The following is a 14,252-nucleotide window of genomic DNA, read 5'->3' as shown; positions in this document are numbered from 1 at the left end:
ATGCAGAGGCTTCAATAATGAGGATTTTGTTTTAAGAGACTTTAAGAAAATATCTGAAGCCTGTTAGATTACCAGTGTTAACCCTTTTGCCATAGAGACAGCTGTTCCTATAAGCTTTTGTTTATCATCCTTAATTTTCACTTAAGAAGTCATAAACTTCAAGTGACACTCCTCTCCAGAGCTGGCAAATTATACCAACTCATTGCTTTCTGGTGTTCAGCTGGAGAGCCAGATAGATTGCACTTTGATGCCTGCATGCTGAGTGGCCATCAGGTAATAATAATAATGCAAGACGCATAGAAGTGTGTTTTCAATAATACATAGGGTGAAATATGAGTAAACTTCCTTCTACCAATAATAGCACTTGTACTTGAAGTAATAGCTCTTTGAGAGTATAGAGAATAAATCTTTATAATGTTTAATTCTAGATCGTTAGATGATGGGCTCTCAGTTTTGACAGAGCTCATGGTATGCATGGAGAGATCACTTTTATTTCACTAAGATCCTCTTAGGCACACTGTACAACTGAAGAACATTTCAAACTCCCTAATGATCAGAACTTCGGTTACCATCTATGATTTATGTCTGTGTGTATGTTATCTGCATGACTCTCTTATAACGAGTATGTTATTTAGGCATGTGTTTGGTGACAGGACTTGCATTTCAACTTCCTCAAGGCTATATTACTAAAAAAAATCAGTGCAATGAAACACAATGGTAATCACATGTGTATTCTACTCTCAGCACATAAACATTTATTATATAACTTTTCCAGACAAGGCTCTCCTAGAAATTCTTAAGAGACCGCCTATGTAAGTATATAATAAATGGGAGGTAAATTTCAAACAAATAGCTTATTTTTATTTCCAATTCAGTCATCCATTATGTAGGTCCATTATGTTCTGGCTCCTGTGGAGCTGAACACTGCAGGAGCAATAAGTTGAGCAGCGCTGACTACCATTCTGATTAAACCAGAAGCTGAGACAGAGTAATTTAAATAGAATAGGCTGGCCAATGGCTGGATGGAGGGGGTGGAATGAAGTGAGGAAGTAATTTACAGAATTGGACAGCATCACAAAGGTGAGATTATCCAGGCTCAATCCCTCATCCATATCTCATGTGGTCCTCCTTGGAATACTGTGGCCATCACCTGCTGTTAAAACTCACTTTGTTCTCTTGCAGGTTAGCAAATAACATCTATTTGAAACTATTAGGATTTGCTATGGTTTCGCTAAGGAAAAAACCCACAGAGCTTTAAATAAGAAACTGCACCTGTACTTATCTAATTTTGTCTTCATATAATCTACACTCTGGTAATTGAAAATCAAACAACAAATGTAAAAAATCAAGGTTATTTATGTCCAAGTGTATAGAACAAATAACAATAAAATTGTGATTCATATTGCTGATAGAATCAGAGACATTTATAGCAGATTTTGGACAACCACTTTACCTTTAGAAAAACTGGTCAGTTAGAACTGAGGGCAGAGTTGAGGGTAAATCTTTGATAATGAATTTAAACATTTGTAGATTTAATGATTCTGCCCATTCACTACAAATAATAGTAGTTCCTTTGCTGAGACATGAATCTGAAACACAAAGTAAATATCAGGGTTTAGAAGGAAGTTTTGTGGTGAGGGTTCAAATCTAGATGTCTATCGCTTCCCAAAGCAACCTTGTTGGTCTCATTTAACACAACATTTTATTGAATCCACACAAAGATTGCTGAAATTGGCATTGCCATCTATATTATACAGATGAAAAATGAGGAAATGATATACTATTGTGAATTTCATGGATTTTGACAATCACTGATGTCTTTGAAAATACCTTTTGTTAATAGTATCAAAAAGTATGTAAAAAATACAAATTCTTTGTTCATCCTGGCAGTCTGATTAAATTGAGTGAAATATTATGGAAATAGTTTGTTTAATCACTATGAAACTAATAACCAGTTTACTTCTTATGGAATCAATACCACTATCATGTATATTTATAAAATTTAATTACTGGTCTTATGATAATTATTAAGAAGCCTTTAAATTCAAAAATTATTAAACATTCTGGCTATAATTAGAAACATTTCAAAGACTTCCTTTCAGATATTCAATTAATACTAAATACTTGTTTTCTTAGGAAACGCTGTGAATCAAGTGCTTTCCTATTTCTGTCTTTTAGTCTTCAGAATGTGGAGTCCTTTTAGGAGGTTTTCTTTCTGGAACTACATAATAACTTTTTAGTAAGGAAATTAAATCTAAAAGATCAAATATGGTATGTATAGATAGAATTTGGCCCTGACATAGTGCTTGCCTAAATACTGCTTTCAAAAAGCTTAAGGCAAAATAATCTTGTGCAAAATATTGCAAAATAGTTGACAATTTCTTCATCTAGTACAGAATATTGCTCAATACCTTAGGGTGAGTCTTGGCAGATCATCATTAATCCTGCTTTTGCATCCCAATTCAAATTGAAAACATAAAATTTAGTGGGTACAAATTAAATTAATGAGAGCAAAAACACACAGGCCTGTTTTATACTGTGTGATGCAAACATAAAGTTGACAATTATTACCACAGTGTACTCTATAGCCTTGTTTCCATGGGTTGATTTATTTCATCTACTTTTTCTAGCATGACAGACAGCCAACCTACAGGGCGCCACACTCTTGGAGATAGTTCCAGCCAAAATAGCCACAGTAGGAAAGGGCAAATGCCGCTTATTAGCTTGTCTTGTACTCTAATCCCATTTTTGGGAGTGGAGGGAGGGACAGAGACATTTTAGAAAGAGCAGGTAGACACAATAAGCCATCCAAAAGTAGGAATATCTTGGACAATAATGTATTAGTTTCACCAGTACTTTACTCTCTAAATCTCTCAGCAAAGGACTCCAAATTCTCAGGCTACTGTGTAACACAGAGTATGAGTCATAAATTAGTGTTGACATCTTTTATGACTTCTCTTACTGTGTAGGTTTCCAGATAGTGAGGCCTAAAGTACACTTCCCATGTCTTGTATCTTTCTAAAGGAAAAAATCTACACCAAGAGAAAATTCCTCCTTTCCCTGAGCAGCATATATCTTTTTTTTCTTTGTAATGGGAATATTAAAGTTAATGTTCATGTTTATTATATTCTCTAATTACACATGGAAACAAAAAAGCATAATTCACAGCTGTTCTATAAAATACAAGTTGTATATGATTTAAATTTGTGCGCAGTATATACTTTATTCCAGTCAATATATATCTGTTATGTTATTCTCCTGTCACAGACATAAATCAACAGAGAATGTCTTTCCCTGGAGAAGAATTGTATGCTGCCTTTCCTCCCCATGTAAACAAAACATGGTTTTCCTCTACAAACAGGACTTTCATTTCATTCATTTTTAGAGAAAACTTCCAATGACTATATTGGTCTTGTAAGTTTGCTTTGATTCCAAAGAGTAGCCCTAAACTTAAAACAAAAGCAAGCAGAAGTTAACTCAGATTAAAAGAACAAAAAAGGTGATCTGTTGAGGAGAATTTTATAAGCACCAAGTTACATAAGAGCCTTTTCTTCAACTTTTGTATAGAGAAAGTTAACAGTTAAGTTGGTTTAATATAAAAACTTAATAGACTACAGCCCTCATGAAATAATCCAGATTGCTGATTCCATAGTCTCAAATCATGCTAATTAATTTTTTTTCAGTCCAGTCAGTTCATTGTTTTAGTTCATTGTTTTTCACACAGTCAAGAGTCAATTACTTGGATAAATAAAACTTAGCCATACTTCTTCAGTTTTATTTGAAAATTAAGTTTCAAATAAATTACATATTCTAGAATGGGATCTGTGTTGGGAAAGTAGAAAATAACAGACAACCACATTCTTGTGCGTGTTCTGCCTCTGCTGCTGCTGTTGCTAAGTCGCTTCAGTCGTGTCCGACTCTGTGCGACCCCATATACAGCAGCCCACCAGGCTCCCCCGTCCCTGGGATTCTCCAGGCAAGAACATTGGAGTGGGTTGCCATTTCCTTCTCCAATGCATGAAAGTGAAAAGTGAAAGTAAAGTCGCTCAGTCGTGTCCAACTCTGTGCGACCCCATAGACAGCAGCCCACCAGGCTCTTCCATCCATGGGATTTTCCAGGCAAGAGTACTGGAGTGGGGTGCCATTGCCTTGTCCTTCTTGTCCATGTACTGTTTTATAAATGTAAATTGATCAATTGAACTGAAAAATCTTGTATCAGCCATCCCTTTCATTCTCCCTGCTCACATTTTCAGTTTAATTGTTTTGCACACTGAGTTATTTTATAAAGATGGCTATTGACAAATCTTTCTTGTTATAAGATTATTCTCCCCCTCTATTTTTCAATGGATTTCTGAGATTATTATTCCCAATTACAGTTTTTATGTGATTAACTTTATTTTTGTTTGGTGTCCAATGCTTGCAAATCACATCCAGATTCTATACTTTGGGTTAAGGTATAACAAAGATCCCTACCCTATCTTTATTACCTTCCTAACTCTGGGAAATGTTTTAGTCATTTAAGACTGGACACTATGTAGTATTCTGTTTGGTCTTACCCCAAACTTTCTGCTTTCTCAATAGGAAACCCCATCTCTGCTACTGTCACTTTCCAGCTGACCTTTCACAATGTATTTTTAGACTGAGGCTACTTGAAAAAAAACTTCCACCTTCTAATCTCAACATGCCTGTTCCTTTTCTACTCCCCTCTGGGTTCAGAGGAATACCTTTCAGTCTTGTTTACCAGAGCTAACCTGCCTACTGAGGCTATGATTCTTTCTTCTTATCCTTTGTGACTTTTCTCTCTTTTCAAATCTGTCTCTTCACTGTATCTTTCCAGTCCACTAAAAATATGTTAAAAAGAACTTCATTCTAAAAATTTAGTAACAGGAAAAATAAAGGTTTATAACCTCAAATCTTGTACCCATCAAAGCTGATACACTTAACCTCTCTACTGCAATAATTATTGGACAAGTTAGTATTTACTGCTTCTGTGTTATAATTAACGTCCAAATCATAAATCCTTTGGAGTTAGGCTTGATTCTCATCACTCTTCACAACTGCTCTTATAAATATAATCAAATCATTATTCTTAGGCTAAAATTTATTGAAGGTTTTTTATTTCCAACAGAAACTAGAGCCTTCACATGGATGATACTTTAACCCACACATAGATAACAAATTGGCAGTTAGAAAACTTAGCAAATCACCCAAAGGTACAAAAGAGCTAGAAAGTGGCAAAAAATGGGATTAATTTCAGGTTTTCTATTTCCAGAGCTTATATACCACCAGGCCTTTTCTTACTAGAAACCAAATTTCAAAACAAACAAGTTATCACAGAGTTATTTTAGTTGTTATCTTGAATTTTCTGTATGATTCATCACTGTTAACTGCCATGTTATTAATTCATTTTTATACTTCCCCCTGGCGTTTTTTTTTTTTTTAAGTTTCTTTACTGCTACACTTTATCCGTCCTTCATTTAGTCAAATGCAGTTGTTACCCAATGAATATCTCCATGACCCTTTGCTCTATCGACAAAATATATCTTTATACTCTTACATCTTTTGAAATATCATGTCTATGTAACTACATCCCAATTTTATAAATCCTGTACTGACCTTCCTGAGATGTAAGTCTTTATTTTTAACTGACTCTGGTCATTCCTTACTTCTGATTGAGGCTGAATATAATAACTTTACCTTGAGATAAAATGATAAGGCTAAATATTGTTATGACAGACATCCTTCTTTCCTGACCGCATAGCTACCAGTTCTCCAAATCCAATGAAGATTGAGGAACTGGTTTAAAAGAGGAGATACGTTGTTCAGAATTGTAGAAAAAGGGATATAAAAAGTAGAGCAATAAGCCATTTTATTGAGTAATTAAATAAAACTAGAATTTGTCTATAGAACTGAGTATTTCAACATTTTGAGATAACATGTTATATTTTGGAATATTTCTTAGGTGATAAGGTTCCTATGACTATATTTATCATTTCCATTCCTTTCTTGAAACTCAAATGCAGACTTGACCATAGCCTTATCTTCTCCGGTTAATTATCTTAAAATATACTCTTCTTTTACTCTTCCAGGTCATCGTCAGTGGTTATTGTTTCAGATGAATGGCTACTCAGGATACCTAGAGTGATGTTATGACTTGATCATGGTAAATTATTAAGTAAATGGAACAACACTTAGGATCCTGGAGAACATTAGGATCTCTCTTTAATTAATCCATACAAATGGTCTTCTGGTATAACTGGACAATCTGAGCTCTGAGCTTCCTTAGACTCTTACAGTATCTGCATAGAATCATCTCTCTATTTCTTCAGCTAATTTCTGTGGGGCAGGATGATAATTGATCTTAGATAAGAACTTTGTTTTAGGATTAAACAAATTTTTTTTTTCTCTTCATAAGATGTCTTATAAGACATGGGATGCTACATGTTTATTTGTATTTCCTGGCTTTAAAAGTCAAAACTCTATCAAGGGGCCTACCTGCACTGGCACAACCTAAGTTTCTGGACCACGCTCATCTGCTTTAGTCTGTGGTGCTCAGAAATAGCCATCATTGATGCAGCTGTTCCTTTATAATAACATCTCTATGCGTTGAAGACATTTTGTTCTCTATGATAGTTACCAAGGCCATTACCTAGTGTTTAGTTCTCCCATTTCTGGAAATACAGTGCAGCTGTGTTTCCCTGTGTTCTTCAAGTTGAAAATGGATGTCTGACTTGTTCCTGTAAATGGAATGTGAATAGAACTGACACATTTTACTTTCTTTTGGAATTCATTAACAGCCAAAGAGCGATTTGCTAGATTCTCTTCCTCCTGCATGAAGAGTTTCTGCTCTAGAATCTTTCTAATCAGTGAAGCTTACAGGCCAACAACATAAACATTATCTATGAACTTTCTAGAAATACGGAATGTCAGATACTTCTCCAGAGTTCAGTCAATATATGCATTTTAACAAGTGATTTGTATGTACATTAAAGTTTGAGAAGTATTTTCATGAAAGCTGTTTTATCCAGTGTCTCAGAGTAGAGACATATTGGAAGAGAGCTGCCAGCAAAACCAGTGTGAACTTGTAGCACAAATGGAAACAAACTATAATTGTTTTAAGCTCTGTAGATATGAAGCTATTTTTTATTGCAATATAGGCTAGCTACAACAATTGAGACAAACATCAAAAACCCCACTGCAACATAGGATAAGCGACCCCATATCCATACTGAAAATGTGGTACCTACACATGAAATTTGAAATGTTGGAACAATTAAGCCCTTCTCAAATATGCAATGTCCTATATTAAAGATTTATTAAAAAAAAAAACAAAACAAAACCAAAACCTTCAAATTACATTATTTTTCCATTATATAAAATAGAACTTTATTTTATTTTTTATTTTTCATTGTAGAAAAAATGGATAATTATCTCCACAATGAAAAATTTTATTGTGGAAAAATTTAACATAAAATGTATAATCTTAACCATTTTTAACTATACAGTTAAGAGGTATTAAACAAATTCATAATGTTGTTGTGATACTATTAGCACCATCCATCTTTAGAACTCTGCTCATGCACGACATTTTGAGGCAGTTTTCTTCTATTTCTATTTTGCTGTTTTTTTTTTTTTTTTTTTTAACTAAGAAAAAGGTGTTGAATTTGTCAGATGCTTTTGCTTCTTCTGTATCAATTGAATGATAATGGGATTAAAAAATAGTTCTGCTAATATGGTATATTTCATTGGTCATTTTTTATATGTTTAATCATCTTTTCATTCCAGAAATACATCCTACTTGGGTGTGTGGTATAATTCTTTTCATATGCTGTTGAGAGTGTCTGCAGTGGCTAAGGACTTGGCAATGTACAGCACATTAGTTTCCTTCCTGAAATCTCTTGGGCTCACTCTTGGGAAGGGTGGGATGCGGGGAGGTACTGGCTGATGGCTCGATGGCCACACATCGTTTGTTTGCTGATATAGCAAATGGCATTTTTCATCACAAACCCCTTTGCGTGTTTGGATCGAAAGCGAATCTCTTCGAGACAATAGACAGTCAGATAATGTTTTTTACCCGTTTTGTCAGTCTCTGTGTTTTGATTTGATTTAATCAGTTTACATTTAAAGTACTTACTGATAAGGATGGACATACTTCTAGTATTTTCGATATGTCTTGTGTTTCTTTCCCATTTGTCTCATAGCTTTTTTGTCCTTTTCCTGCATTACTGTCTTATTTATGTTTAGTTGAATTTTTTTTCAATGAAATGTTTAAATTTCTTTCTCATTTCCCTTTGTGCACATTCTAAAGCTATTTTCATTGTGATTGTCATAGAGTTTACATTTAAAGTCTTAAAGTTTTAACACTCTAACTTGAATTTATACTAGATTAAGTTCAATGACTGGAGAAGGAAATGGCAACCCACTCCAGTATTCTTGCCTAGAGAATCCTATGGACAGAGGAGCCTGGTGAGCTGCCATCTACAGGGTCACACACAACCAGACACGACTGAAGCAACTTAGCAGCAGCAGCAGCAAATTCAATAACATATAAAACTCTGCTCCTTTTAGCTCTGTCCTCACTTTTTTCAGTTTTTAGTATCACAGAATTAAGTCTTTGTATATTGCATGCCCCCAAATATAAACTGTTTTTTTTTTATTTTAAATAGATTAGTCTGTTCAATTATGTAGAAAAATGTGGCATTAGCAAACATTACAATAGCTTTTCAACTAACATATTTTTTAACATATTAGTTTCTTGAATCATATATACAACAAAAGCTGGATTTACAAACCATTGTTAAAATAATGTCAGATTTGGTAATTATCTGTGTACTTGTCTCTACTATAATCTTTATTTCTTCATATGGCCTCAAGTTATTCTCTAGAGTCAATTTATTTTAGCCTTCAGGATCTTCCTTAGAAATTCAACAAAGGTCTAATAGCAACAAATTCCTCAGCTTCTGTTCACCTAGAAATGTCTTAATTTCTTCTTTACTTTTGAAGGAAACTTTTGCCCGATATAGGATTCTTGGTAAACATTTATTTTGTGTCTTTTGTTTGTTTGTTTTAGCACTTTAATTATATTGGCCAACTGCCTTCTAGCCTCTGATGTTTCTGGTAATAAGTCTCCTTATAATTTTATTGAGGATCCTTCATATGTGGTGAGTCACTTCTTGCTATTTTTACAATGGTCTCTTTAGCTTTTGAAAATTTGATTATAATGTGTCTTGATGTGGGACTCTTTGAGTTCATCTTCGAGTTTCTTTAGCTTCTTGGATGTTTGCCTTAGTGTCCTTCCTCAAATATGGGATGTTTTTTTACTGTAATCATTCAAATATTCTCTCTACCCTTTTCTCTCTTCTCCTTCTGAGATTTTCATAATGTATATGCTGATCTAGGGTGTCCCTTAGATTCTTAATGCTCAACTCATTTTATTTTTTTTTCTTTTTATTCTTAGACTCCCTAATTTCCATCATTCTAACTTTAAGTTTACTTTTTCTTTATGCTTCCTGGTCAAATCTGCCTTAGAATCCTACTAGTAAAATTTTCATCTCAGTTTTACTTTTCAACTGTAGAATTTCTTTTTGTTATCTTTTAAGTTTTCTATGTCTTTCTGATATCTTCATCCTTGTATACCTTGTTTTCTTGACTTTCTCTACATCTTCCTTTGTTTCCTTTCCTTGCACATTTTTGAGACAGTCATTTTAAAGTTTTCACCTAGTAGATCCATCAGTAGATCTTTCTCAGGGAAAGGTTTTGTTGACATATTTTTTGTTGACTGAACTATGTTCATGTTTCTTTCTCCTGTGATCTTTGTTGTTGCTGTTGAAAACTAAGCATATGAACATAATTATATAGTAATTCTGCTAATTAATTTGACTCCCTCTTTCCCATGTTTGCTCTTTTTTCACTTTGTTTATTTTTAATTGATAAAGGTTCTTTCCATTTTAAGAGCCTGAGGTGTCAACTCAAAGTTTTCTCAATTTTATCTGAGCCTATGCCTTTCCCTGGAGATACATAGCAGCTTTCTTTAATCTGCCACTACCTCCACACACACATAAGCAGTTGCTTTTGAATGTTCTCATCTGTAATGTGTGGCTCCCAAAGGGGGAAAAATATTAAAATGAAGTCAACTTAGGCACTAGCTTTATAAGTCTTGTGGTAGTCTCTTCAGTCAGAAGGGAAAGGGCTTTCCACAAGTAGAGGAAGCATAACCATGGCTGCCTTCCTATTTGTCTGTACCTCTGAGATCTGAAGAAGCAATGAATGATCAGAGCACAGATTCTGATAATTCTTCCCATCCTGGCTCCTACAAGTTGCATATAAACTGTGTCTGGAATGCATCTGTGACTGCCTGACATGGGCTAGGGTGGTAGGGAGTAGTTGTTGCTATGCTAAGACCTGAAAGTGACTAGAACTAACCACAATTTGCCATCTAAGTTTCCTTCTGTAAATTATGAGCTTTCATTAAACTTCAGGGCTCCAAAATAGTTACATCTGTTCTGCTAGTGCAGTGTTGTAGGTAGCAAGAAATTGTTGAAGCTTCCTACTTCACTGTCTTCCCCTATATTATTTCTACCTTTACTTTTGTTAAACAGCCTTATTGAAGTACAATTGATATACAAAGAAATGTACATATTTAACATGTTTAATTGATGAATTTGGCTACATGCAATCACCTATTATACTATCACAGCAATTAAGATAATAGACATATGCAACACCTTCTTCCAGAGTTCCCTCATGCCTCCCCCACTTCTTTTTTTTTTTTTGGTGGTATAAACATTTAGCATGAGATCTATTCAATTAACAAATACAGAAGTACACAGTACTGTATGCTTACTGGCAGTGTGTTATAGAGCAGGTCTATAGAACTTATTCATGTAACATAGCTAAAAACTTTATACATGTCAAATGATTGATCTTTACTTTTAATGAGTATAATTAATATATAAATACATGTATTCTTCAAATCAGTGTGACTAGTCTGATATTTGGAGCTCCTCAGTAAGAACACTAAAAATATAACTATTGCTTTCTCTTAAATTGAAAGAAAATTTTTTCCAAGAGTTTCCTGTACCACAGGAAGATGAACAATCTTGAATTTTTTCTTTTAAAACAGAGGTTTCACTACATTCCAAGTGAATCCAGATTATTAACAATTTTAATTCTGTGAGCCAAATTACATGCTAATCATCTATGTCATTATTGTTGTCAATTTCATTGGATAATCATATAAAAGAAATGTCTTATTCCTGGTTACAGGCTAAAAACAACAACAACAAAAAATTAACCAAACAAAAAACTAGAAATTAAAGAAAGCAAAGTAAGAGCTTTGTTTAAAATGTAAGAGGCATATCAAATTGGGCTCATAATGATGGATGTATGTTTCTAAACATCAGTATATGTATCTTTACTGGAAACCAAAAGAGTTTAAATCATGGGTTTGAATGAGATCACTTAGGATTTGTGATCCTAGGATTTGTGATTAGGAGAAGGAAACTAATGTCATTGGTAACAATCATTCTAGTTAAAAAAAAAAAAAATAGCACGTTTGGGTAATTAAAAAAAGAGAGAAAGTTTAATAGGAGAAGATTAGGAGATTTTATTAATGCACGGAGTCCATCACATCCCAAAGGGAGTTGGGCAGTGTCCCAGACTAGACTTAAATAAAAGTGGGGTACAACACAAATTACTGTCCATTCTCTCTCACTAGTGTATGGCAATGCACCATGAATTGATAGGGGAATCCAGAGTAGAAACCTTCACTCATCTGTTCTTGAAATTCCCTGCAATGTTTTCTACCATGTGATATGCAACTACAAATTGAAAATTTTTAAGTTGTTGTATACTTGATCAAGTAAAAACAATAAAATTTACCTATTTGAGGAATGTGATCCTAATAGGAATCTGTAAAAACACAGTAAACAGCATTCTAAATTAACTAATGAATGATTGGAAGAAAAATTTTTATACAGAGTGAAGTAAGCCAGAAAGAAAAACACCAATACAGTGTACTAATGCATATATATGGAATTTAGAAAAAAAATTAAATATTTCTATACACAAATGCTAAGCCATTCAATTCAATTCCATCATGAGTAATTGAAATCAAACCTTTGCATAGGACTTAAGGGATGATTCAAACATACCTATCCACCAAAATAATCCCAAGTTGATCACATTTCACCTTGCTTGTAGTTGATATTAGGATTCTGTAACACCAAGACTCTATAGTATTAACCAGATTACTTAAATAGTGCAACTGAGAAACTCAAGGCCATGCCCTGAAAAATGTGATAGAGTCTAAACAGGCAACCCAGAAAGGAGCCAATAGCACATATTCAAGAAATAAAAATTAATGAATTAAAATAATAATTGTCATAGAAGCCTTTGAAGTGGGATTTCTGAGAATAGTCCCTGAACTCAGAAAAAAAACTTACATTGAGATTCCAGCAATGAAACCTATTACTTTAAGCAAGTCACTGATTCTCTTGAAACCTCAGCTTCCTAATCTATAAAACTGAGATCTAATGAGCACTTTATTCTGAGGAATAAAGAGATGATCACATGAGAAACTTGAAAGACCTGATATTACAGGTTAGCTTTTTTAACTCTTCCTAGGAAACGTACCTTTAGCAAATTGAATTCACTAGCATAAAGTGAATGCATTGAATATTGTGTGTAAACAATAACTTTCTCAGCCATAAGGAAAAAAATGCTTTCTAATATGTATCAAAAACATTTCCCTTCAATATATGCAGTCACTATTTATAGTTAGGTAAGACGGTTCTCCTAAAGAAATTACTTCAGTTTGATTTGTAATCTAAATGGATTCTGGACTATGAACGTACATTCTTAAAGGATTAAGGGATTTCACATGTTTATGTCTACTATGACTTATCAACCAAGTGTAGAATGCAGATTTAAAACAAATACTTATAATTTTATGTGATCAATAGGACAGAATTATTCTTTCTTGAAAGCAGTATTTTTGACACACAAAGATATCTTAAAATATGCAAGAGGCAAAATGTTTGGAAAAGCCCTTGAATATCTGCAATGTCACATTTTTCAATGGAAAGAAATCCATTTATAATTCTCATGGATGAATAGTCTAGTTCACTTTAGCGCACGTGCAATTAATTCTTTAAACAAAGGTTATTTGAAATATTCCTTTCTTTTTTCCTTATTTTGATGGTATTTAAGAACTGACAGAGTCACTCCCTCTAAAACGTCACAGCCTTGTGTCTTTTTCTATTGACCGGCGGCTCTGCAATACCACTGATGTCATCAGTTCAGTTCAGTTTAATCACTCAGTCGGGTCTGACTCTTTGTGACCCAATGGACTGCAGCACGCCAGGCTTCCTGTTCATCACCAACTCCTGGAGCCTACTCATACTCATGTCCAATGTGTCGGTGATGCCATCCAACCATCTCAGCTTCTGTCATCCCCTTCTCCTCCCACCATCAATCTTTCCCAGCATCAGGGTCTTTTCTTGAGTCGTTTCTTTGCATTAGGTGGCCAAAGTATTGGAGTTTCAGCTTCAGCACCAGACCTTCCAATGAATATTCAGGACTGAATTCCTTTAGGATTGACTGGATTTCCTTGTAGTCAAAGGGACTCTTGAAGTCTTCTCCAACATCACAGTTCAAAAGAATCGATTCTTCAGCACTCAGCTTTCTTTATGGTCTAATGTTCACATCCATACATAACTACTAGAAAACCATAGTTTGACTAGATGGACTGTTGTGGTCCATCTTTGTAAAGTAATGTCTCTGCTTTTTAATATGCTGTCTAGGTTGGTCATAGCTTATCTTCTAAGGAGCAAGAGTCTTACTTTCATGGCCTCAGTCATCAGATGCAGTAATTTTGGAGCCCATAAAAATAAAGTCTCTGACTGTTTCCATTGTTTCCCCATCTATTTGCCATGAAGTGGTGAGACCAGATGCATGATCTTAGTTTGCTGAATGTTGAGTTTTAAGCCAACTTTTTCACTCTTCTTTTTCACTTTCATCAAGAGGCTCTTTAGTTCTTCACTTTCTGCCATAACTGTAGTGTCATCTGCATAACTGAGGTTACTGATATTTCTCCCTGCAATCTTGATTCCAGCTTGTGCTTCATCCAGCCTGGCATTTTATATGATGTACTCTGCATCTAAGTTAAAAAGGCAGGGTGAGACTATGCAGCCTTGACGGACTCCTTTCCCCAATTTGGAACCAGTCTATTGTTCCATGTCCAGTTCTAACTG

The sequence above is a fragment of the Bos indicus x Bos taurus genome, chromosome 1 (assembly GCF_003369695.1).
Source record: "Bos indicus x Bos taurus breed Angus x Brahman F1 hybrid chromosome 1, Bos_hybrid_MaternalHap_v2.0, whole genome shotgun sequence".
In the NCBI taxonomy this organism is placed as follows: domain Eukaryota; kingdom Metazoa; phylum Chordata; class Mammalia; order Artiodactyla; family Bovidae; genus Bos; species Bos indicus x Bos taurus.
Note: the sequence above shows the minus strand (reverse complement) of the source record.